The 25171-nt window shown below is 40.8% G+C and overlaps 1 long non-coding RNA gene across 5 annotated transcripts in view; it reads left to right on the forward strand.

Annotated features, from left to right (window-relative positions):
- The window catches only part of LOC103345489 (uncharacterized), a 166552-nt gene that overhangs the window by 67127 nt on the left and 74254 nt on the right, over positions 1–25171 (forward strand). For 4 of the 5 annotated variants that reach the window (XR_016229923.1, XR_016229927.1, XR_016229925.1 and 1 more), the window contains exon 1: positions 18778–18874. The exons of the other annotated variant lie outside the window; for it this stretch is intronic. This is a non-coding gene — a long non-coding RNA (uncharacterized LOC103345489). Of the gene's footprint in view, positions 1–18777; positions 18875–25171 lie in introns of those variants that run through there. 5 annotated transcript variants of the gene reach the window in all.

Raw genomic sequence — 25171 nt, forward strand, 5'->3', positions numbered from 1 at the left:
AGTTCTGTCCTTTGCGACAATATGGATGAACCTGGAGGGCATTGGTAAGTGAAATAAGCCAGGCATAGAGGACAAATATCGCGTGATCTTACTTAGAAGTGGAATCTAAAACGGTTGTACATATGGAAGTAGGGAGTAGAATGGTGGCTGCTCCGGGCTGGAAGCGGGATGTTGCAGATGTTGGCCAAAGGGTGTAACATCTCAGTTAGGTAGAAGGAATAACTTCAAGAGATCTATTACGCTATGTGGAAACTACAGTTAGTAACAATATGTTGCATACTTGAAAATTGCTAAGGGAGTAGATTTTAAGTATTCTCATCACTAATAAGTGTGTGAGATAATGCATATGTTCAGTAGCTTGATTCAAGCCATTCCACAATGCTTTAATTGTAAACATTTAAAATCATACTGTATACTATAAATATATACAATTTTTGCATATTTAAAAAATAGGAAAAGAGCTCTGGATGTTCTAAAGGTGACTGAGGATGCGCTGAGAAGCCAATATCCAGCTGTATGAGTTATGTAGCAAGGTGAGAGGGCAGAATTTAACCCAGTGTTACAGCTTTGCCCATATGCAATAAGTACTTTCTGAGTACCTAGTACACTAGACTCCATGCTGGGTATTTGCGATTCAAAATATGTCCCTTTTAAAGAACTCTCAGGGTAATGGAGTAATCAGATACATCAACAATCTTTGTACTGTGTCCTACATGGCTACTGAGGGAACAAAAAAGACAATTTGACTGCCTACAGGGAGCCTGCAACAGGAGGCCATCCTTAGGCTGAGTGGTGCTTGAATGGGGAGTCCGTTCCTATCAGAGGGAATAATTCACCAAAGCATGGGGAGATGAGAATACAGGACTTCAGGGAATACTAACATGTTACTTCAAACACTTTCTGAAAAAGTGCAATGAAGAAATAAGTTTATTCTGGGGTAAAACACTTTTGAAATTCATGCAAAGTTTTTTCATAATACACATTTTCCTATGAACTTTTTGAAGATCCCTAGTATATATGGCTGGTGTGTTGGATGAATTTTACACCAGCAGAGTGATAGTTCTGAAATCTGACCTCATCACCCACCCGTTTGAGATGCTGCCATACCTCTCCTGCATGACGTCTAATACCATTTGCACTTGGCCTCGGTGCACCCCTGCTACTGTGCTTTTGTTATCATTTTTCTTAAATGGCTCCATGCGTCACACTTTCCTCATCTATAAAAATAGAGAATTGCATCAGGCCACTTAAACCCAGTCTTCTGCTTTTCCCACAGAGATCCTGTGAATAGGTATTTTTTTCTCAGAGAAAAGATTTGGCTTCATTGCTCCAGTTGAATTACAGATTTAGAGAAATATTCAGGTTCCTGAGAATGGATAACCTATCCATGAATGTCTAAATGTAGGGAGCTATGAGAAGACCAATTAAATAGTTAATAATATTTGAGTTCCCATGAGCAAGACTCTGTATGACCATTATGTCATGTTATTAATCTATTGGAAGATAATTTGACCTCCCTTTATGGTATTTTATTTATATTTATTGTACATTTTCTATCATAAGTTTTACAAACCAATTATTTGAGGACTGTTTATAAGGAATAGTTTTATTGTGATTTGGTGTGACTTCTGTTTTTATAAAATACAAATACAGCATGTGAATCATATCTTACCAATGCAAGTTAATATGTGATAATTGTAAAAAATGTTAAATTTGGGAACTAGCAACCAAAATATGGAATAGTCAAAATTGTAAGAATCAAATATATCTTTATCTAGAAATTAATAGAATTTGCTGTGTAACACACTTTGATTTAGCAAATAACTATTGGCATCTATTTTAGGCATCACAGAAGACACCAACTTTCTATGAAACATCCCCTGTGCTCTCTATGGTTGTCAGCGTACCACGACTATACTCTGTCCTGAAAAATCAGGAAATGGAGAATTTCCTGTCCTTCTGTTTACTCCTAACTTCCAAAAGCAGTCTTTTAATAATTTAACTGTCCTGCAAAGTCTGTCAGTCCTAGTTAGTATAGGATAAGCAGTGCACAGAGTAGTGATGAACCAGGCAAACTTAACTACGAATATTGAAATCTATCCTCTAGAAACTGATGTGAATATAATGGATTTTTTCCTTTCAAGCCCAGGCTTACTATGATTGGTCTAGAATTTCTGGTATTCCAGAGAAAAATTCAATATGATATTGAGCAAGACTCTCAGATCCCATCTCCTTGTCCAATATCTCTGGGATGTTTTATTAAGAAAAGGCTGTTGAATTGCAGCAAGATTGTATTTAAAAGTACATTGCTGTTTCTTGGGGATGGTGCTGTGGTGCAGCAGGTTAAAGCCCTGGCCTGCAGTGCCAGAATTCCATATGAGTGCCGGTTCTAGTTCCAGCTGTTCCACTTTCGATCCAGCTCCCTGCTAATGTGCCTGGGAAAGCAGCAGAAGATTGTCCAAGCTTGGGCTCTTGCACCCATGTGGCTGTTGCGGCCATTTGGGGAGTGAACCAGTTGATGGAAGACCTTTCTCTGTCTCCACCTCTTTCTGTTTTTCAAATAAATAAAATAAATCTTTAAAAAAAAACAATATTGCTGTTTCTTTCCAGGTCTTCTCTTGGATATATTGGTTCTGGCTATTGCCATATTTTCTTTTCTTTTTTCCCAAAGAAATCTTTTATTTAAGCAGTACAAACTTCATGCATTTCATAAGTACAACTTTAGGAATATATTGATTCTTCTCACCATACCCGTCCTCTCACCCATACTCCCACCTCTCCTCCTCCTCCTCCCATTCCCAGTCCTATTCTCTATTAAGATCCATTTTCGATTAATTTTATACACAGAAGACTAACTCTATGCCAGGTAAAGTGTTCAACAATTTGCACACACACAGAGCTACACAGAGAGAGGAGAGGCAGAGAGAGGGAGAGAGAGAGAGAGAGAGAGAGAGGTCTTCCATCTACTGGTTCACTCCTCAGTTGGCTGCAATGATGGGAGCTGTGCCCAACTGAAGCCAGGAGCCAGGAGCTTCTTCTGGGTCTCCCACGTGGGTGCAGGGGCCCAAGGACTTGGGCAATCTTCTGCTTTCTCAGGCCATAGCAGAGAGCTGGGTTGGAAGGGGAGCAGCTGGGTCTTGATCTGGTGCCCATATGGGATACCAGTACTGCAAGCCAGGGCTTTAATCCGCTGCGCCACAGCGTTGGCCCCCCTACCACGTATTTTAATAAATAAAGTTTTATTGAAATACAACCATAACCATTTGTTTACATATTATCTGTGGTTTTTTCTATGCCTACTTTCATGCTTACGTAGCAGAGCAGAGTCATTGAGACTAAGATCATATGATTTCCAAAGCTCAGGATATTTACTGTCTGGCCCTGTACTGAAATATTTCTGGATACCTGATGTTAGATTTTTTTTTTTTATTTTTTTTTTTATTTTTTTGACAGGCAGAGTGGACAGTGAGAGAGAGAGACAGAGAGAAAGGTCTTCCTTTGCCGTTGGTTCACCCTCCAATGGCCGCCGCGGCCGGCGCCCTGCGGCCGGCGCACCGCGCTGATCCGATGGCAGGAGCCAGGAGCCAGGTGCTTTTCCTGGTCTCCCATGGGGTGCAGGGCCCAAGCACCTGTGCCATCCTCCACTGCACTCCCTGGCCACAGCAGAGGGCTGGCCTGGAAGAGGGGCAACCGGGACAGAATCCGGCGCCCCGACCGGGACTAGAACCCGGTGTGCCGGCGCCGCTAGGCGGAGGATTAGCCTAGTGAGCCGCGGCGCCGGCCCCTGATGTTAGATTACTAACAATTCAAGTTGAGGAGGCCAGCTGAAAGGCAATTAGCCATATGTAGGAAGATAAAACAAAGGTATTTGATAATCTGCATAATGATTTTTCAGTTCTTAATTAATAGGTAATTACATATTTTCTCAATTTGTAGACTGCTTAGAGCTGTTACAAATTTTTAAATATAAAATTTCCAAGTGAAACCATTTATCCTCATTTATGTGTTGAAATTTAAAACTGTTTCTTTGTAGTTTGGGATTGGTTTTCAAACACAGTGACTCTGCCACAAATTTGCAGTTCTTTTATAGCTTTTGAGATTAGGTGCTATTGCACGAGCAACACTGTTTTATAACACAAATTACACTTAAATTTACCTGTGTTATACATGTGTTTTCTAAAATGTAATTGAAATTTGCTGTATATGAGCCCTTAAAAATAAGCATCTCACAATGGAAAAACAGATGGCATCAATGCTATATAGTTTTGGTCACAACACTGGGTTTTCTAAAAACAGCTTCTTGAAGTTTCTCAAAACACAGACAATACTAAATAGATTTAATGTTCAGTCATATTTCTAGAACATTGAGATAGAATATATTGAAGTGCCCATTGAGATAAATGTGTAATAACTAATCAAAATTAAAGGCTGTATTTAATGTTTGGGAAGCTTTCGGAATGTATTATTTGCATTTGGAAATCTTCAGGGAGTCTTAGTGTACTTAGAATATTTGTCATCTCCGTTTAGTGCAAAATGTCAAATCAATTCTTCCAATATTTATTGGAAAATACAGGGACATGTGACATTTTCAGTATTAAATGCAACTCCCGTGGTTTGAAAAAGTTAGGTGTCTCTAAACATATTGCATCCAGATTTACTTAGGCGCTTTGGAAAACAGAGATTTCTGCCCATAAAACAGCCATTAACTCACAAGTAGAGAATGCGTCTGGCACTGCATTGTTGCAGTAAATTCTGTCATTAAATCAAAATGTAATAATAAACAATGTACCATTTATAGAATACAGCATGTGCCAGGTATTGTTCTAGGTGCTTTATCTTATTTGCTCTTCACAACAATGTTTGTATGCCTGCTTTGCTAATGAGGAAACCCAGGCGTGGAGATGCTAAGTAGCTTTCCAAGGACACGGAGTAAGGAAGTAATGGAGCCCAGCAATCTGCCTGATCCTGAAATCTCTCTTCTAGCCTCTGCAGTGCACCACTACTCAAGATAGGTGTAATCTTGACTTATCAAAATCAGGGGAAGTGCTTAAATAGATCCTCTCTTCTCATCTGTTGCCCTGTCTTATATAATCTGGTTGAAAACAGTATTCTTTCCTATCTCCTGTTATGTCTTGCCTCTTTAATCCTGCATCCCGTATGTCTGTGTACTTAATGACTTTTCACAGATGATTCCTTTTTCCAATAAAAATAAGAACTATTTTTTTCAAAGAATATTTTCCTGGTTTAGTCTTTTCCTTGATTTTTCAATATGATGTTGTAAATCTCATCCATCAACAAAGATTCAAAATGCTCTTTCTTGTTAAAAAAGGAAATGCATTGAAATTCCAGTGTTGTTCCAGACAGCTGTATTATGTTGTGATGACTTAGGTTTGGAAGGTGTTCATTCTACTGGACATTTCTGGAAACAAATATTTTAGTTTGATTTATGGTGCTGAAATAATTATTGCTATCTTGCGGATTCTACACACTTCCATTGGAAGAACAACATTTGGAAAGCATCTTCCAATTGTCCAATTGTCCAGGCATTACTCCCTGCCTTAAATTATTTCAGTTTAATTAAACCATGTGATACTTTGTGTCAACAAATTTTAAATAATGCCTGTAAAGAGTCTGTAAGGTGAAAAGTGCAATTCAGCAGGAACACATGTTACTGATACGATGCTGTCAGCCCAGAGTGTGGAGGTGATCTACAAGCATGTTCTGTGTACTCTTTGCTGTAAAGCCAATCATTGTAATATCTAGACACAATCTGGATGGCACCCTTCTTCTGTAAGGTCATGTGAAACTTTGTAACTCTTTGGGAGGAACCCAAGTTGCTCCACTCTTTCTCCCTCTACCAACTTCTGGATTGTTTGTTAAACAAGCAGAAAACTGTTTTGCAGAATCTAGCAGCTGAAAAGCATAATAACAGTTTTTGCTCAATGCATACACAACTGGAATTTTTAATTTCATCTTTAGAAAAATTTTGAGAAATTGGGGTTGGCATTGTCGCACAGTGGGTTAAACTGCTTGTGATGCTGGCATCCCATATGGTTTTGGGTCTTGGCTGCTCCACCTCCTATCTAGCTCCCTGCTACCAGTGTGGGAGAAGCAGCGAACAAATGTTTGGGCCCCTGCCACCCATGTGGGAAACCTGGATGGAGTTCCTGGCTGCTGGCTTTGGCCCTGCCCAACCCTGGCCATTGAAGCCATTTGTGAAGTGAACTAATGGATGGGTGATCTCTTTCTTTCCATATCTACCTCTTTCTCTCTGTCTCTGTCTCTCTCTCTGTAGCTTTGAGTTTCAAATAAATAAATCTTTAAAAAAGATAAAAATAGAAAAAGAAAAAAGAGAAAAATATTGAGAAGGTTGAGAAGGTAAGATTTTGTCAAAGTAGTTAAGAGGTTCACCAAAGCTTTCTTAATTATTTAAATGATCAATGATCCATTATTGGTGGCAGATGTCCTAAACAGCACTCTGGTCTCAGAATCAGCCCTTAAGGCATTCAGATCTGGCTGAAGAGCCCATGAGAGTATTTCAGGTATGGAAAGCCAAGACACTCTGGCAAAAACAAAAACAAAAACAAAACAAAAAACCTATATGAAAGATCTCTGTGAGTAAGATCCCAGTGGAAAGAACAGGTCATCAAAGAAGGAGGTACCTTTCTCTGAAGGGAGGAGAGAACTCTCACTTTGACTATGACCTTGTCTAAATAAGATCAGAGTCGGCAAACTCAAAAGGCCTCCATAGCTTTGGCAACTCATGACAAGAGCCTAGGGTGATTACTGACGCCATAAACAAGAGTGTGAATTTGTTAAGTCAACAACAGAAGTCACTGTGCACTTACTCTTCATGTAGGATCTCTGTCCTAAATGTGCTGTACATTGTGATTTAATGCTATAACTAGTACTCAAACATATTTTACACTTTTGTTTCTGTGTGGGTGCAAACTGTTGAAATCTTTACTTAATGTATGCTAAACTGATCTTCTGTATATAAAGAGAAATGAAAATGAATCTTGATGTGAATGGAAGGGGAGAGGGAGTGGGAGAGGGGAGGGTCGTGGGTGGGAGGGAAGTTATGGGGGGGGGAAGCCATTGTAATCCATAAGCTGTACTTCGGAAATTTATATTCATTAAATAAAAGTTAAAAAAAGATCCATTATTGGCTAATTAATAATATACTCATTCTAGAAAAGATTTGACGTGAAGCACATGTTAAATAAAATTAAAATACTCATGAATAGAAAGTTGAGAATGGAGAAATATGAGGGGACTTCAAAAAGTTCACAGAAAATGTGTATAATGAGAAAGCTGCATGGATTTCAAAAAATTTTTTAAACCAAAATAAACTCATCTTTTAACTATAAATTTATACAAACTTTTTGAGTTACCCTTGTATAATATGAAGTTCAAGGATGGGGAGAATTAAAACAGAATGGTTCAGACCCATGTGAGTAAAGATGAGTTAAATTTGGCTCTGAACTTTCTGGTGACTAAGGTGGAAAAGGAAACTGAATTGGTCAAATCTGTTTTAATTTACTGAAGGGAAACAATGCAAACATTTCAGTGCTTCTATTTCCCTTTATGTTGAACAATAAAAGTCATAATGGATGTCATGGACTGAACATTTGTATGCCCCTTCATCCCTTGTTCATATGCTGAAACTCTAACCCTCAATGTGAAGTGTTAGGAAGAAGAACCTTTGGTGGTAGTTGAATCATGAGGGTGAGGCCCTCTGGAATGGGGCTAATGCCCTTATTGAAAGGGACCTCAGAGAGCCCTAACACCCTTTTCTTTAATGTGAGGGCACAAAGGGAAGCTTCTAGTCTGCAGCTTAACAGAGGATCTCACAGGAACTTGACTATGCTGGCACCCTGATCTTGCACTTAGAGTCTCCAACATTGAGAGAAATGCATTTCTGCTTTTTTAAAACCACTCATTTTTAAAAATGTACTCCTCCCCAAAGAAACGTTTTATTTGAGGAATATAGATTTTGTGCATTTCATAAGTACAACTTTAGGAATATAGTGATTCTTTCCACTATACCCACCCTCCCAACCACTGTCCCACCCCACCACTTCCTCCCTTTCCCAATTCCCAGTCTCATTTTTCACTAAGATTAATTTTCGATTAAATTTACACACAGAAGACCAACTCTATACTAAGTAAAGGGTTCAACAATTTCCATGGTAAAAAAAAAAAGAAAAACAAAAACAAAAGCCAAACCAAAACAAACAAAAAACTGTTCCTCAATAGTCAAGACAAGGGCTGTTCAAAGTCATTGTATCTTGAAGTTAATTTTACTTCTTCTTCTTCTTTTTTTTTAGAAACTTAATTAACTTTAAAAAGCACCCAAGAATGATACCTCTTTGGGATCACTTAGACATAGTTATAACACAACTCTTGAGGACAGAGGTCCTACCTAGGAAGTTAGTGCACAATGACTCTTGTTGTTAATTTAACACCTAACACTCTTATGTATGATGGCAGTGATCACCCAAGCCCCTTGACATGAGCTGCCTAGTTATGGAAGCCTTTTGAGTCCACAAACTCCTACAATATTTAGATAAAACCATAAGCAAAGTGGAAGTTCTTTCCTCTTTTCAGAGAAAAGTACCTCCTTCTTTGATGACCACTTCTTTCTACTGGGGTCTCACCCACTGAGATCCTTCATGTAGGATATTTTTTGCTTCAGTGTCTTGGCATCCCATGCCTGAAATGCTCTTGTGGGCTTTCCAGCCAGACCAGAATGCCTTAAGTGCTGATTCTGAGGTCAGAATGCCATTTAAAGCAATTGTTATTCTATGAGTCTTCTGTGTGGACTGCTTCCCATGTTGGAGCATTCACTCCTTTTTAACTCTATCTATTATTGTTACAAGACACTTAATCCTATCCATATGATCACTTTAACACTTAATATGATATTTTTACCACTCTGCTTAAGGAGATTTGGGATATCATGGCAAGTTTTTAAACTGTACCCTTAGAAGTAAGTCCATAGGAATGTATGCAGAACTATACAGCTTTACAGTTACAAACTTCATATACTTCATAATTACAGCTTTAGGAACATGGTGATTCTTCCCACCATGCCTGCCCTCCCACCCATACCCCCAACCCTTCTTCTTCCTCACTCTCTTATTCCTGCTTTTCTTTTTTACTGAAATCTATTTTCTTTCTTCTTTTTTTTTTGACAGGCAGAGTTAGACAGTGAGAGAGAGAGAGAAAGAGAGAGAGAGGCAGAAAGAAAGGTCTTCCTTTTCCATTCGTTTACCCCCAAAATGGTCACTACGGCCAGCATGCTGTGCCGATCTGAAGCCAGGAGCCAGTGCTTCCTCCTGGTCTCTCATGCGGGTGCAGGGCCCAAGGACTTGGACCATCCTCCACTGCCTTCCCAGGCCACATCAGAGAACTGGACTGGAAGAGGAGCAACCAGGACAGAATCTGGTGCCCCAACTGGGACTAGAACCTGGGGTGCCAGTGCCACAGGATTAGCCAAGTGAGCCGCAGTGCCGGCCTGAAATCTATTTTCAATTGAAAGATACACATATCTTTAACTCTATGTTAAGTAAAGAGTTCAATAAACAGTATAAAAAACCCAAAAACTGTTCATCAATAGTGAAGACAAGGGTTGTTTAAGTCATTGCTTCTCAAAGTGTCAAGTTCACTTCTACAGATTGCCTTTTAAGTGCTCTGTTAGTTATCACAGATCAGGGAGAACGTGTGGTATTTGTTCCTTTTGGACTGGCTTATTTCACTAAGTATGATGTTTTCCAGATTCATCCATTTTGCTGTAAATGACTGGATTTCATTTTTTATGACTGTGTAGTAATCCATGGTGTACATATCCCATAATTTCTTTATTCAGTCTTCAGTTGATGGGCATTTTGGTTGATTTTGTGTCTTAGCTATTGTGGATTGAGCTGCAATAAACATGGGGGTGCAGATAACTCTTTCACATGCTGATTTTTTTCCCTTGGGTAAATTCCAAGGAGTGGGATGGCTGAGTCATATGGTAGGTCCATATTCAGATTTCTGAGTTATCTCCACACTGTTTTCCATAGTGAAAGCCACTCATTTTATGTTCCTTTTTACAGCCTCTCAAAGGAGACAGTATGTCAGAGATTTTATTCTAAGACAATGAATCTAGTTTTGATATTTTCTAATTTTTAGCAATTTAAATTGTTAAAGTGCTACTGGTAGCAATCAAATTAAAGAATAATGTTTTACATAGAGTTTGAACCAAATTATTTTTAAATTAATGCTTTAATTAAATGGAAATGTTTTTCTTATTATGAAAAACTATTTCTACATTATCATATATTCTATTGATTTTGGGGATGGGGATTGGATAATTTTTCAAATCACGTGATATTTAAAATAATTTAGCTTTTGGTCATTTATCTACATGCAGGATTTAAAATGGAATTATTTGAAAAACTGCTCACCTTCTGAGAACATCACGGGCACTTTTAAGAGCTATTTTCATACTGCAGAAGCTAATTTGAGAAATGTTTAAGGCCAAATTTCATACTGCAGAGGCTAATTTGGAGGAAATACTTTTTGTTAGCAATAATTAGTTTGATTTTCGAAGCACTGCTTTGACATAACAGATATTCATTATTGTAAAAATACCTGTAGTATATTTTCTTTATTTTTCTTAAACTATTTTTTAAAAGAAATATTTATTGGTGCAGGCATTATGGTGTAGTAGGTAAAGCCACCCCCCTGTGAAGCCAGCAACCCATATGGATGCTGATTCAAGACCTGGCTGCCCCACTTTTGACCCAGCTCCCTGCTAATGTATCTGGGAAAGCAGTAAAGATGGCCTAAATGATTTTGCCCCTGCACCCATGTGGCAGACCCAGAAAAATCTCCAGGCTCCTGGGTTTGGCCTGGCCTAGCCCTAGTTGTTGTGGCTATTTGGGGAGTGAACCAGAGAGAAAGACATAGAGAGAGAGAGAGAGAAGAGAGAGAGAGAGAGAGCACTGTTTTATTTGTTCACTCCCTAGATGGCAGCAATGGCCTGGGCTGGGCCAGGTCAAAGCCAGGAGCTTTATCCAAGTCTTCCACCTGGGTAGTAGGTGCCCAAATGCTACTTTTCTCAGGTCTTTAGCATGAAGCTAGATCAGAAATGGAGCACCTGTGACACAAACCTGTGCCCATATGGGATGCTGGTGTTGCAGATGGCTGTCTTACCAACTATGCCACAATGACAGTGCAGTAGGTTTTTAAATGTGACATGAAAAACATACTAATTTCATTAATTAAAAAATTGTGATCTGTAATTTATGAATCACAAAAGATCATGAATAGACAAACTAATCCTGAGCTAAAAGAAGAAAGCTGGAGGCATATAATATTTGACTGCAAAACATACTACAAAGCTACAGTAACAAAATAGCATGATACTAGTATGAAAACAGACAATTAGATCAATGGAACAGAACAGAGAACCCAGAAATAAATCCATGTATTTATAGTCAACTGGTTTTTGACAAAGGTGGCAAGAACATACATGAAGAAAAGGATAGTCTTTTCAATAAATGGTTCTGGGAAAACTGGATATCCATATGAAGAAGAAAGTAACTAGACCTCCATCAATCCTTATACAAAAATGATTCAAAACAGAACAAAGATTTAAATGTAAGACTCCAAACTATGAAATTACTAAACAAAACATAGAAGAAACATTTCAGGACATGATCTGAGTAATGATTTTTTGGAAATAACTCCAAAGATAAAGAAATAAGTGCAAAAATTTCCAAATGAAACAACATGAAAGTAAAGACTGTGCAGCAAAGAAAATAATCAACAGGGTGATGAGACAACATATAGAATGGGAAAAAATACTTGCAAACTGGTCATTCAACAAAGTATTTATCTCTAGTATATAGAAGGAACTTTAGCAACTCAACAGCAAAAAAAAAAAAAACCCAAATAAATTAAAAATGGGTGATTGACTTGAGTAGACATTTCTTTTCTTTCCTTTTTAAGATTTATTTATGCAGCCAACGTTGTGGTGTAGTGAGTTAAAGCCCTAGCCTGCAGCATAGGCATCCCATATGGACACCGGTTCAAGTCCCGGCTGCTCCACTTCTGATCCAGGTCCCTGCTAATGCATCTGGGAAAGCAGTAGAGGGCCCTTGCACCCACGTGGGAAACCTGGAAGAAGCTCTTAGCTTCTGGCTTCAGATTGGCTCAGATCCGGCTGTTGCGGCCATTTATGGAGTGAACCAGCGGTTGGAAGATCTCTTTCTGTCTTTTTTTTTTTTCAAGATTTATTTATTTATTTACAGTGTAACTTTGCCTTTATAAATATTTTATTTGACTTTCTCAGGCCATGGCAGAGAACTGGATAGGAAGTGGGGCAGCTGGGACTTGAACCGGCACCCATATGGGATGCCAGCATGGCAGGTAGTGGCTTTATCCACTACCCTATAGCACCAGCCCCTTGAATAGACATTTCTTAAAAGAGGATCTAAGATGATTATTTTGTAACAGATTTTATAGTGTACAAGGCACAAATATGTCCAAACATATACACTGCCAATTAGTTTTCTTCATTTTTATTCTATCCTTTGATATCTGTGTTATAAATCAATGTGGATCTGTGTTTACACAATTTTATTTGTATGATTTCATATTAAATCTCAAATAAATGCTTCCTTATGTGATTGTAAAATAAAGAGGACATAAAAATGGCCAAGAAGTATGTGAAAAAATGCTCAACATCGTGAATCATCAGGGAGATTCAGTAAGAACCACAATAAGATGTCATCTTTCTCTACTTAGGATGGTTATTACCAAAGGAACAAAATTAAAAAAAAAAACATGCTGATGAGGATGTAGGGAAAGAAGAGCTCTCGTATACTACTGGTGAGAATGTAAATTAATACCATGATTTTGATAAACAAAAAAAAAAAACTTCAAAAAATAGAACTTGAGCTACCTTATAATTAATAATCTTGCTACTGGATATATATCCAAAGGAATTGAAACAATATGTTGAAGAGATATCTGCATTTGCATGTTTATTGCAGCACTCTTCACTGGATCAACTTTTTTTTTAAAGACTTATTTATTTATTTGAAAGTCAGAGTTACACAGAAAGAGAAGAAGAGGCAGAGATATAGAGAGGTCTTCCATATGCTGGTTCACTCCCCAGCTGGTCGCAACAGCTAGAGCTGTGCTGATTCGATGCCAGGAGCCAGGAGCTTCTTCCAGGTCTCCCACGTGGTTGTGGGGGCCCAAGGACTTGGGCCATCTTCCACTGCTTTCCCAGGCCATAGCAGAGAGCTGGATCGGAAGTGGAACAGCTTGGACTTGAACTGGTGCCCATATGGGTTGCTGGCACTGCAGGCGGCAGCTTTACCCACTATGCCACAGCGCCGGCCACCTGGATCAACTTTTATATCCATCAGTGGATGAATAGATAAAGAAAATGTGTGCACATGTTTTCTTCATCAATATATGTATTTTGTCATTTGCAGCAACATGCATGGAACTGTTGAGTATATTAACTGAAATGAGTCAGGCACAGAAAGACAAATACTGCATGCTCTCTCTCATATGTAGACACCGGAGTTGTTCTCAATGACGTAGAGAATAGAATAGTGGTTACCAGACCCTGGAAAGGTATGAGAGATGATGGTTAACAGGTACAGGGTGCAGTTGGATAGGAGAAATAACTTCTGTTATTCTATAGCACAGGAGGATAACCACAGTTAATAATACTTATTTGAACATTTCAAATAGCTAGTAGAGAAGATTTGACTGTTCCCAACACAAAGAAATGATAAATGTTTGAGGTGATAAATATGCCAATTATCCCGATCTGATCATCACACATTGTATACAATTGTTGAAATGTTGCCCTGTGCTCCAAGAAAATTTACAACTACTATATGTCAATTAAAAATAAACATTTTAAAAACCATCAACACATAATAATGTACCAGAATAAAAGAATTCTATCACAAAATCATCTTAATTTACTAATATATATGTAACAAATTTCACTACCTGTCTGCCAGCAACAATTAAATCACAAATAGGTCAGAGCTATTATTGTTTCTTCCATTTTTAGAGAAGTGAATTAATTCTTTCCTGCCACAGATAACAACGAAATGTACTATTCTATTATATCGCATTTGGAAGGAAAAAATTCCCCTCAAGTTAAATCTGGACTGTAATTAACTCAGTTGGCACAATCTGGCTGTACTGAGGACAAACTTCCTGAACACTGTCTAGAACTGTGTGGTGATACTTTTTTCTTATAGTCTTACTTCTAGGCCTTTATGTGGTTATTGGTCTCTGTCTCAATCATACATGTTAGGGATTGTGAAGGGTTTGATATATTACCCTAATAGCCAGCTAACAATTTAGCCTGCCACAGTTTGGTGAGTCAAAGCAATCACAACAGCTAGAGTATTAGCATTTGCGAAATACCCCAAACTTCATTCCCGAAAGGGTGACACGGAGAGGTCTTGGTGACACCTGCCCAAGCAGTGGGATGCATTACAGGAGAACCCTAAGCTGAAGGAGCTAAATCTTTTGTTACGGGCAGTGAGCATGCTGCTGCTTTTTTTTTTTTTTTTAATTATTTTTTAGTTATTTGAAAGTCAGAGTTACACAGACAGAGGAGAGAGAGAGAGAAAGAGAGAGAGAGAGAGAGAGCGAGCGATCTTCCATCTGATTGTTCACTTCCCAATTGGCCAGAGCTGCGTTGATCCGAAGCCAGGAGCCAGGAGCTTCTTCCAGGTCTCCTATGCAGGTGCAGGGGTCCAGGGACTTGGGCCATCTTCTACTGCTTTCGCAGGCCATAGCAGAGAGCTGGATCGGAAGTGGAGCAGCCAGATATCGAACCAGTGCCCATATGGGATGCCGGCGCTTCAGGCCAGGGGGTTAACCTGCTGTGCCACAGCACCGGTCCCCATGCTGCTGCTTTGCTCTAGAGACATTATCTCTGTCTTCCAAGGGGGTCAGCTCTACAAATATCCTTGAAAAACTAGTTTGGGAAAATGATATTTTGAACTTCTGTTTGCAAGAAACACAGAACTGTGAAAGACTTAAGAACTGTGTCCTAATAATACCCTCACAGTCTTTTTCATATATTTTAATACTATTCATTCATGAAAATCAACATTTTAAGAAGTAGCAGCAGCAGCAGCAACAGTAGCAGTGGCTCCCATCCATTGGTTAGCTCTTCAAAGGCCTGTAATGGCTGAGGGCTGGACCAAGATGAAGCTAGGAGCCTGTAACCCAATCCAGGTTTCCCATGTGGGGTCCAGTTACTTGAACCATCACTTGCTTTCTCCCAGGGTGCACATTGGGGGGAAATTAAAATGGGCACTGGAGCCAGGACCCAAATCCAGGAACTCTGATATAGTATATGGATGTTCCAATTGGTGTCTTAACTGCTAGGTCAAATGCTTGCTCCAAATCTCGTTCCTCTTTATTTATTTTTCGTGATTATAGTCTCTAAAATTGGAAAGGCTATCCATGGTAATTAAATGAAAAATAATTGCTGTAATTTCACTTTGTCATGCTATCATGACCAAAGAAACAGAATTTTTTTAAAAGATTTATTTATTTAAAAGGAAAATACAGAGAAAGAAGGAGAGAGAGGGAGAGAGGGAGACAGGGGGAGAGAGAGAGAGAGAGAGAGAGAATCTTTCACCTGCTAGTTCACTCCCCAGGTGGCTGAAATGGACAGGGCTGGGCCTGGGTAAAGCTAGGAGCCAGGAGTCTCTTCCAGGTCTCCCAAGTGGGTGCAGGGGTCCATGGACTTGGGCCATTTTTTACTGGTTTCCCAGGCACATTAGCAGGGAGCTGGATAGGAAGTGAGGCAGCCGGTGCTGGAACTGGTGCACATATAGGATGCTGGCACTGCAGGCAGAGGCTTAACTTCTATGCCACAGTGCCAGTCCTGAGAAACAGAATTCTTACAATAAGAATCTGAAAATTTGTATGAGGTCATAACTGTAGCATGCAGGATTTCTAGAGCCAACTCTTGGCTTAACTTTTCTGGAGTTTAATTTTGGTGTGTTGGTGACTTGTGTTGATTTATCTCTGATCATATAAATAGGGGATGGAAGGAACTCTTGATACAAAGCTGGCTCTGTTTTTATCCAAGAGCTTCTTGGATAAATGAGGTCTTGCAATGTGAAGAAGACAAGTGGCTGTAAGATGAAAGGCAAAATCCTAGGAAGGAACCAAACAAGCAAGTCTTGTCTTGTCTTGTCTTGTCTTGTCTTGTCTTGTCTTGTCTTGTCTTGTCTTCTCTTCTCTTCTCTTCTCTTCTCTTCTCTTCTCTTCTCTTCCTCCTCCTCCTCCTCCTCCTCCTCCTCCTCCTCCTCCTCCTCCTCCTCCTCCTCCTCCTCCTCCTCTTCTTCTTCTTCTTCTTCTTCTTCTTCTTCTTCTTCTTCTTCTTCTTCTTCTTCTTCTTCTTCTTCTTCCTCTCTCTCTCTCTCTCCCTCTCTCTTTCAGATTCATTTATTTATTTCAAAGCCAGAGTGACAGAGGGAGACAGGGAGTTAGAGATCTTCTGTCCATTCACTAGTTTGCTCCCCAAATGGTCACAACAGCTGAGGTTGAGACAGTCCGAAGTCAGGAGCCTGGAACTCCATCAGGGTCTCCCACATGGGTGGGACTCAAATAGTTGGGCTGTCATCTGCTGCCTTCACTGGCACATTAGTAGAGTGTATCAGAAGCAGAGGAGCTAGGGTGTGAGCTGGCATTCTGCTATGGGATGCCAGTATCACAAGTGATGGCTTAATGCACTGGCCTCAAGTCCGCATTTTTTGAAAAGTAGCTAGACATCTACTCTGTGTAGGTCGTGTTGGTCAGACTCCTGGTGTAGAAGCAGAGAATGAGGTCACATGTGTATTTGAAGTAGTTTGGCCACCTCAGTAAATATTTTTCTATTCTTTTCTATGTATTTCGTAGAAAGATAGAACAAAATATATTTTATTTTATTACTTTTAAAATATTTATTTTTATTTATTTGAAAGACAGAGTTACAGAGAGAGGTAGAGACAGAGAGAGGTCTTCCATCCACTGGTTCACTCCCTAGATGGCCACAACAGCCAGAGCTGCACCTATCTGAAGCCAGGAGCCAGGAGCTTCTTCCATGTCTCCCATGTGGGTGCAGGGGCCCAAGGACTTGGGCCATCTTCTACTCCTTTCCCAGGCCATAGCAGAGAGCTGGATCAGAAGAGGAGCAGCCGGGACCAGAACCAGTGCCCATATGGGATGCTGGTGCCTCAGGCCAGGGCTTTTAACCTGCTGTGCCCACAGTGTCGGCCCCAACAAAATATATTTTAAAATGGAAATAGGTGCCAACGTTGTGGCAGAATGGGTTAAGCCATCTCTCCTTCGCTCTGTAACTCTGCCTTTCAAATAAATAAAAAATAAATCTTAAGAAAAATGGAAACAGAAATCTCCTCTATACCTTATTTTAAGATGTGTGAGAGCCTCTGGCCTCAGAATCAGCCCTTAAGGCATTCAGATCTGGCTGAAGAGCCCATGAGAGTATTTTAGGCATGGAAAGCCAAGACACTCTGGAAAAAAAAAAGAAGAAGACCTAAATGAAAAATCTCTGGGAGTGAGATCCCAGTGGAGAGAACGGGGCCATCAAAGAAGGAGGTACCTTTCTCTGAAGGGAGGAGAGAACTTCCACTTTGACTATGACCCTGTCAGAATAAGATCAAAGTTGGCGAACTCAAAAGGCTTCCATAGCCTTGGCAACTCATGACAAGAGCCTAGGGAGATTACTGACGCTATAAACAAGAGTGTCAAATTATTAAGTCAACAACAGGAGTCACTAAACTTACTTCTCATGTGGGATCTGTCCTTAATGTGTTGTCCAATGTGAAGTAACACTATAACTAGTACTGAAACAGTATTTTACATTTTGTGTTTCTGTGTGGGTGCAAACTGATGAAATCTTTACTTAATATATACTAAATCGATCTTTAGTATATAAAGATAATTGAAAATGAATCTTGATGTGAATGGAATGGGAGAGGGAGCGGGAAATGGGAGGGGTGCGAGTGGGAGGGAAGTTATGGGGGGAAGCCATTGTAATCCATATTCTGTACTTTGGAAATTTATATTTACTAAATAAAAGTTAAAAAAAAAGATATGTGAGAGCTATACTTACAGGTAATCCATGCTGTCAGGACAGATATTTGGCCTGGCAGTTAGGCCACCAGTTGGGACATTCATGTCCCACATCAGTGTGCCTGGGTTTGATGCCTTGTTCTGACTCCTGATTCCAGCTTTCTGCTAATGAAAACCCCAGAAGGCAGTAATGATTGCTCAAGTAGCTGGGTTCCTGTTGACCACGTGGGTGACTTGGATTAAATATCCAGCTCCTGACTTGAGCACCCTTGCTTGTTGTGGGCATTTGAGGAGTCAGCCTGCAGATGGGAACTTTCTCTCTCTCTGTGTTTTTCACAAACATAATAAAAAAAATCAAGTCTAGATTGTAGCATTATGGGAGTCAGGTTAAACTGTGTAGGTTTGCCTTATCAGTGATTGCGGAAAATAAAGCTCACCATTTCTTGGGATATTTGAGAATTAAATTAGATAATATATGTCAAGCACATGTATGTCAAGCAATCTTGTGCAGGGTCTGGTACCAAGAGAATGATTTCTGTTATTATTAAACAGTTGACTCAAAAGGATGATTCATGGCTTGGAAAGGCTTGGCAGTGAGGGGAGAAGGACTAGAAAGATCTCTTAGAGGCATTCCAAACAGGAAATAGCCCAAAGGTGTGGGGGAGGTTTTAACTGTGAGCTGGAGCACTCACCAGGACTCAGAAACAGGAGGAAAAAGGTGACTGCTTTTCAGTGGCTTCTACTTGTAAGTAATGGATTAAATCTAACCTTTTCATTTTCAGGACTGTAGAAAGTTTTGTGACCTTATTCATCTTTGCAAATTTTCCATGCTAAGGATAAACAAATTACATAATTATCTCATATGTGTTATAAAGAGATTGCCTGAGTTCCAAGTTGGCTTTTCTTATTTTTTTGTTTGCTTTTTCAGGTATTTCCATTATCAAATATAAAACTGAAACTATCATGCAGGGAGTAACGGTTTCTTTGTCAACTGAAATAAGGCAGTTGGTAGTTTTCCAAGATAGTCAGGAGGGGGTAAGTTACATTTATGTGATCTAAATCCATCGGTTAAACGCACAGGGATTAACATCTGCTAAAAGAGTTGTGCTTGGCACGCAGGTGTTTCAATATTTGCATTTAGTATGTGTTTCAGAAATAGCCTCTGAGAAAAACATTTATATAACAATCTGGTGGTTTTATTGTCTAAATCTGTCAGGACAGTCATTTTGTTACTCAGACTTTTGTGACCCTCTTGCAAGCTGTAAACTATTTAACGAAGTGAGTATATTGAGAAAGATGACAGACTTTCAAACTTTGGGGAAAGAGTATTACATGAGAAGAATCAACTTTTCCCCCTGAGACTATGCCTAATATGTGAACAGCAAAAACAATTACATTGGTGATTTCAGGAAGTCCAATAAATTCCATTGCACAGTCTTACTTTTGAAATATTACATCACTCAGCAAAAGCTTAGGTTCATATATTAGCTGAAATGAACTAATCATGAATTAATTACCATCGGTCGAGTTTTGTGAATGGCTTGCAGAGGTAAGGCTCTGGTTTCAGTGTGGTCAGCCCTCCTGGTCTGTGACTGCAGTTCCAGCTCCGCTGTGCCCATATGTTAGGGCAAGCCGGATCTACTTATTTCAGCAGTCTTCGTGATCACCTCTCGTTGTGGTGACTGACTTAACCATTCTGTAATCCACATTGTTAAAATGAGTTGAGCTCTGGTCCATTTATTTTGTAGGTAAAGTGGGGAAAATACATGCAGTGTGTCTCCAGGGATTTGTGGCATGGTGTTAGAAAAAAATAAAAGAATCAATTGGTTTCACACACTGCTAGATTATACCTCAAGAAAATTGAAAGTGGATAAAAGCTGAATTATGTGATTTCAGTGTAATGTGGATTCACACACATGCCTATGATAGCACTTGATGGCTCTCTCTGGCTTAACTACTTTTTAAGTGCTTTAAATGTATTTAGTATACATGAATATCCAGTCAGAAACAATGTTTTGTGTGTAAACAGCAATTAATTTTTTAAAAAAGATTTATTTTATTTATTTGAGAGGCAGAGATTCAGAAATAGAGAGAGAGAGAGAAAGAGAGAGAGATCTTCCATCCTCTGGTCTCTCCCCAAAAGGCTGAAACAGCTGGGACTAGACAAGGCCATATCCAGGAACCAGGAGCTTCATCCAGGTCTCCCACGTGGGTGCAAGGGTCCAAGTACTTGGGCTATCCTCCAATGCTTTCCCACGTGCATTAGCAGGAAGCTGAATGGAAAGTGGAGCAGCAGGGACTTGAACCGGTGCCCATAGGGGATGTCAGCATTTCAGGCTGTGGCTTAACCTACTATGCCACAACTAAGCCCCAACTTTTTTTTTTTAAAGATTTATTTATGTATTTGAAATTCAGAGTTGCAGAGAGAGAGAGAAGGAGAGACAGAGAAATCTCCCATCCACTGGTTCACTCCCTAGATGGCTGTAATGGCCTAGGGCTGGGCCTGGCCTTAGCAAGGAACCAGGATCCAGGATCCAGGAGTGTGGGGAGCAATCCGGACTAGACTAAGTTACTCGAATTAGGACTTATTCTATGCATCTGCTCTCCCACAATATGGCGCTGGGAGAGAAGTAAACAGCTTCCGCACAGCTGCCTCCAGTTCAACTAATAAACTGTAGGACTTGCTCCTGATTGGAGGAGAGCAGCGTACTCGGCGTGTGGGCAGCCGAGTTAGGATTGGCGGAGGAGGACTATAAAGGAGGAGAGAGACGGCATGCACCGGGAACATCTATGGGAAACATCTAGCTGAGGGAACACCTGTGCAGCCCCCGAGAAGAGCCGGCCGGCGGTGTGCCGCTCCCCTGCGGAAGTGGGGAATGCGGCCAGGGGGAACTGCCCTTCCACGGAGGTGGAAGGGATAGTAGCCAACCCGGGAAGAACCAGCAGCAAACCCGGGGAGGGCCGAGCAGACGAAAGAACAGCGCAGGGTTTAGTGTCGTTCCTCCACGAAGAGGGGGAGCGACATAATGGTGCCGTGACTCGGATATGAAGCCTAGGCAGGGTTTGGTGTCGTTCCCCCATGAAGACGGGGAGCGACACAGGAGTTTCTTTTTCTTTTTTTTTCTCTTTGTTTTTGACAGGCAGAGTGGACAGTGAGAGAGAGAGACAGAGAGAAAGGTATTCCTTTTGCCGTTCGTTCACCCTCCAATGGCCGCCACGGCTGGCACACTGCGGCCGGCACACCACGCTGATCCAAAGGCAGGTGCCAGGTGCTTCTCCTGGTCTCCCATGGGGTGCAGGGCCCAAGCACTTGGGCCATCCTCCACTGCACTCCCTGGCCACAGCAGAGAGCTGGCCTGGAAGAGGGGCAACCGGGACAGAATCTGGCGCCCCAACCGGGACTAGAACCCTGTGTGCCGGCACCGCAGGTGGAGGATTAGCCTATTAAGCCGTGGCGCCGGCCTAAGATTTCTCTTTTATTAGCTTCAAGGGTTCTGAATTATCTAATTGCTCCTTTCCATATGAAATGTAGCCACAGCCATCACTTGCTGCCTCTCAAGTTATGTATTAGGAGGAAGCTGGATTGGAAGCTAAGTAGCAAGGATTCAAAACAGGCATTGCAATAAGGTACACAGGTAGCCAAGTGGTGACTTACCTGCTGAACCAAATGCTTGCTACTCAAAAAATACCACCAATCTTCACATTTCAACCTAATATATTGCAGCCTTTTTACTTTGATAGGAAATTCCACCTTTATTGTATACTAAACCTATCTACACACAAACACACATACACACACACACAATTTTACTTATAAACCTTCTGTTCTATTCCGTAGACTTATCCATCCATGTTTTTGTTACCACAGTTCAAATAATATTTTTAATTTTGTGTGATATCTTGTAGGATATAGTTGCTTATAGTTCTTTGTCAGAATTTTCCTGATTATTCATTTTGTTTTGAAAGTTTATTGAAGTATAATATTCTCTTTTTAAAATTTGTTGAGGCATGATTGACATACAATAGACTGCATATTTCTGATGAGCAATTTGATTAGTTTTGGCATAGGCATACACCTGTGAAACTATTACCACGGTCAAGATAATGAACAATTCTGGACATGTTCAAGCTGACTTACCTCAAATGGTAGAGTTAGAAACATACCAGGGGATTCCAATTCAATCCCATCAAGGTGGCATGTACCAATGCATCTCACTAGTCCCAGTGATCAATTTCTGTTCACAATTGATCGTAATGATAGGACTAAGAACCAAAGGGATCACATAAACAAGAATAGTGTCTACAAATACTAGCTGATAGAATAAAAAAGGGAGAGAATGATCCAACATGGGAAGTGAGATACACAGCAGACTCATAGAATGGCAGATGTCCTAAATAGCACTCTGGCCTCAGAAATAGCCCTTAAGGCATGGCTGAAAAGCCCATGAGGGTATTTCAGGCATGGAAAGCCAAGACACTCTGGGGGAAAAAAAAAAACCTAAATGAAAGATCTCCGCGAGTCAGATCCCAGTGGAAAGAACAGGTCATCAAAGAAGGAGGTACCTTTCTCTGAAGGGAGGAGAGAACTTCCATTTTGACCATGGGCTTGTCTAAATATGATCAGAGTCAGTGAACTCAGGGGGCTTCCATAGCCTTGGCTGCTCATGACAAGAGCCTAGGGTGATTACTGATGCCGTAAACAGGAGTGTCAATTTGTTAAGTCAACAACAGGAGTCACTGTGCACTTACTCCTCATGTAGGATCTCTGTCCTTAGTGTGCTGTACATTGAGATTTAATGCTATAACTAGTACTCAAATAATATTTTTCACTTTATGTTTCTGCGTGGGAGCAAACTGTTGAAATCTTTACTTAATGTATGCTAAACTGATCTTCTGTATATAAAGAGAATCAAAAATGAATCTTGATGGGAATGGAAGGGGAGAGGGAGTGGGAAAGGGGAGGGTTGCGGGTGGGAGGGACGTTATGGGGGGGAAGCCATTGTACTCCATAAGCTGTACTTTGGAAATTTATATTCATTAAATAAAAGTTAAATAAAGATAATGAACATATTTATTAGTCCCAAACATCTCCTTGCATCTCTTTGAGGTCTATTTCTCCTGCTCCTCTCTGTTTCCCCCATCCTCAGGCAACCAGTGATCTGCTTTTTGTTCCTGTGAGATTAGTTGGCATTTCCTGGAGTTTTATATAAAAGGATTCATACATATGTACTCTTTTTTCAACTTTCACTTGATGTAATTTTTCTTTTATCTTCATCTGTCTGTGTTGTTGCATATATTAGCAGTTCATTTCTTTTTATAGCTGAGTAACTTTCATCTCTTTTTTTTTTTGACAGGCAGAGTTAGACAGTGAGAGAGAGAGAGAGAGAGAGAGAGAGAGAGAGAGAGAAAGGTCTTCCTTTTTCTGCTGGTTTACCCCCCAAGTGGCCGCTACGGCCAGTGCACTGCGCCAGTGCACTGCGCCAGGAGCCAAGTGCTTCCTCCTGGTCTCCCTTGCAGGTGCAGGGCCCAAGGACCTGGGCCATCCTCCACTGCCTTCCCAGGCCACAGCAGAGAGCTGGACTGGAAGAGGAGCAACCAGGACAGCATCTGGTGCCCCAACCAGGACTAGAACCCGGGGTGCTGGCGCCACAGGAGGATTAGCCTAGTGAGCTGCGGCGCCGGCCGAGTAACTTTCTGTTGCGTGAATATGTTAGCCTGTTTGGACCGTAATGAAATGCCAATAATATGGGTAGCTTAACCAACAGAAAATTTCTCACACTCTGGATTCTGGAAAATCCAAGATCAAACTACATCTTTTGTTCCTGACTTACAGTTGCCTTCTCACCACGTCCTCTTGTATTTCACAGATATGTGAAGATATGGCCTTTTCTCCTGGCATGCATTTAGAAGGGGTTTACTCTTTCTTTTTTTTTTTTTTTTTTTTTTTGACAGGCAGAGTGGATAGTGAGAGAGAGAGAGACAGAGAGAGAAAGGTCTTCCTTTTGCCGTTGGTTCACCCTCCAATGGCTGCCGCTGCAGCCGGCGCACCGCGCTGATCCTGGCAGGAGCCAGGAGCCAGGTGCTTTTCCTGGTCTCCCATGGGGTGCAGGGCCCAAGCACCTGGGCCATCCTCCACTGCACTCCCTGGCCATAGCAGAGAGCTGGCCTGGAAGAGGGGCAACCGGGACAGAATCCGGCGCCCCAACCGGGACTAGAACCCGGTGTGCCGGCGCCGCAAGGTGGAGGATTAGCCTATTGAGCCACGGCGCCGGCTCGGTTTACTCTTTCTTATAAGGTCCCTCATTTTACAATGAGACCTCCACTCACAGGGCATTATATAACTCTGCCTCTCAAAGGCCCCAATTCCAGATGTCATCACATTGTGTGTTAGGGCTTCAGCATAGTAATTTTGAGGGAACACAAACATTCAGTTCATAACAATAAAAATCCATTGAATTATTGATAAACATGAATTAATTGGTTATCTCCAATTCTTAGTTTTATGGGTGAATCTACCACAAGTATTCACATTGCAAGCATGTAATTTTATTTATTTGGGACAAATATAATGAATAGAATAGCTGAATCACACAATATGCTACATGTTTAACTTAAAGTCTTTATTCAAACAATTTCCCTATGGGGTTGTACCGTTTTACACGGAACTACAGTTGTATGAAAGTTCCAAATGCTGAGGCCGGTGCTGTGGCGCAGTGGGTTGATGCCCTGGCCTGAGGTGCTGGCATCCTATATGGGCGCTGGTTCGAGACCCAGCTGCTCCATTTTCGATCCAGCTCTCTGCCATAGCCTGCGAAAGCAGTGGAAGATGGCCCAAATCCTTGGGCCCCTAAACCCACGTGGGAGACCTGGAAGGAGCTCCTAGCTCCTGGCTTAGGATTGGCTTAGCTCTGGCCTTTGTGGCCAGTTGGGGTGTGAACCAGCGGATGGAAGACTCTCTCTCTCTCTCTCTGCCTCTCCTCTCTCTGTGTAACTCTGACTTTCAAATAAATAAATAAATAAATCTTAAAAAAAAAGAAAGTTC

The sequence above is a fragment of the Oryctolagus cuniculus genome, chromosome 2 (assembly GCF_051225735.1).
Source record: "Oryctolagus cuniculus isolate XC-2025 breed Fujian yellow rabbit chromosome 2, ASM5122573v1, whole genome shotgun sequence".
In the NCBI taxonomy this organism is placed as follows: domain Eukaryota; kingdom Metazoa; phylum Chordata; class Mammalia; order Lagomorpha; family Leporidae; genus Oryctolagus; species Oryctolagus cuniculus.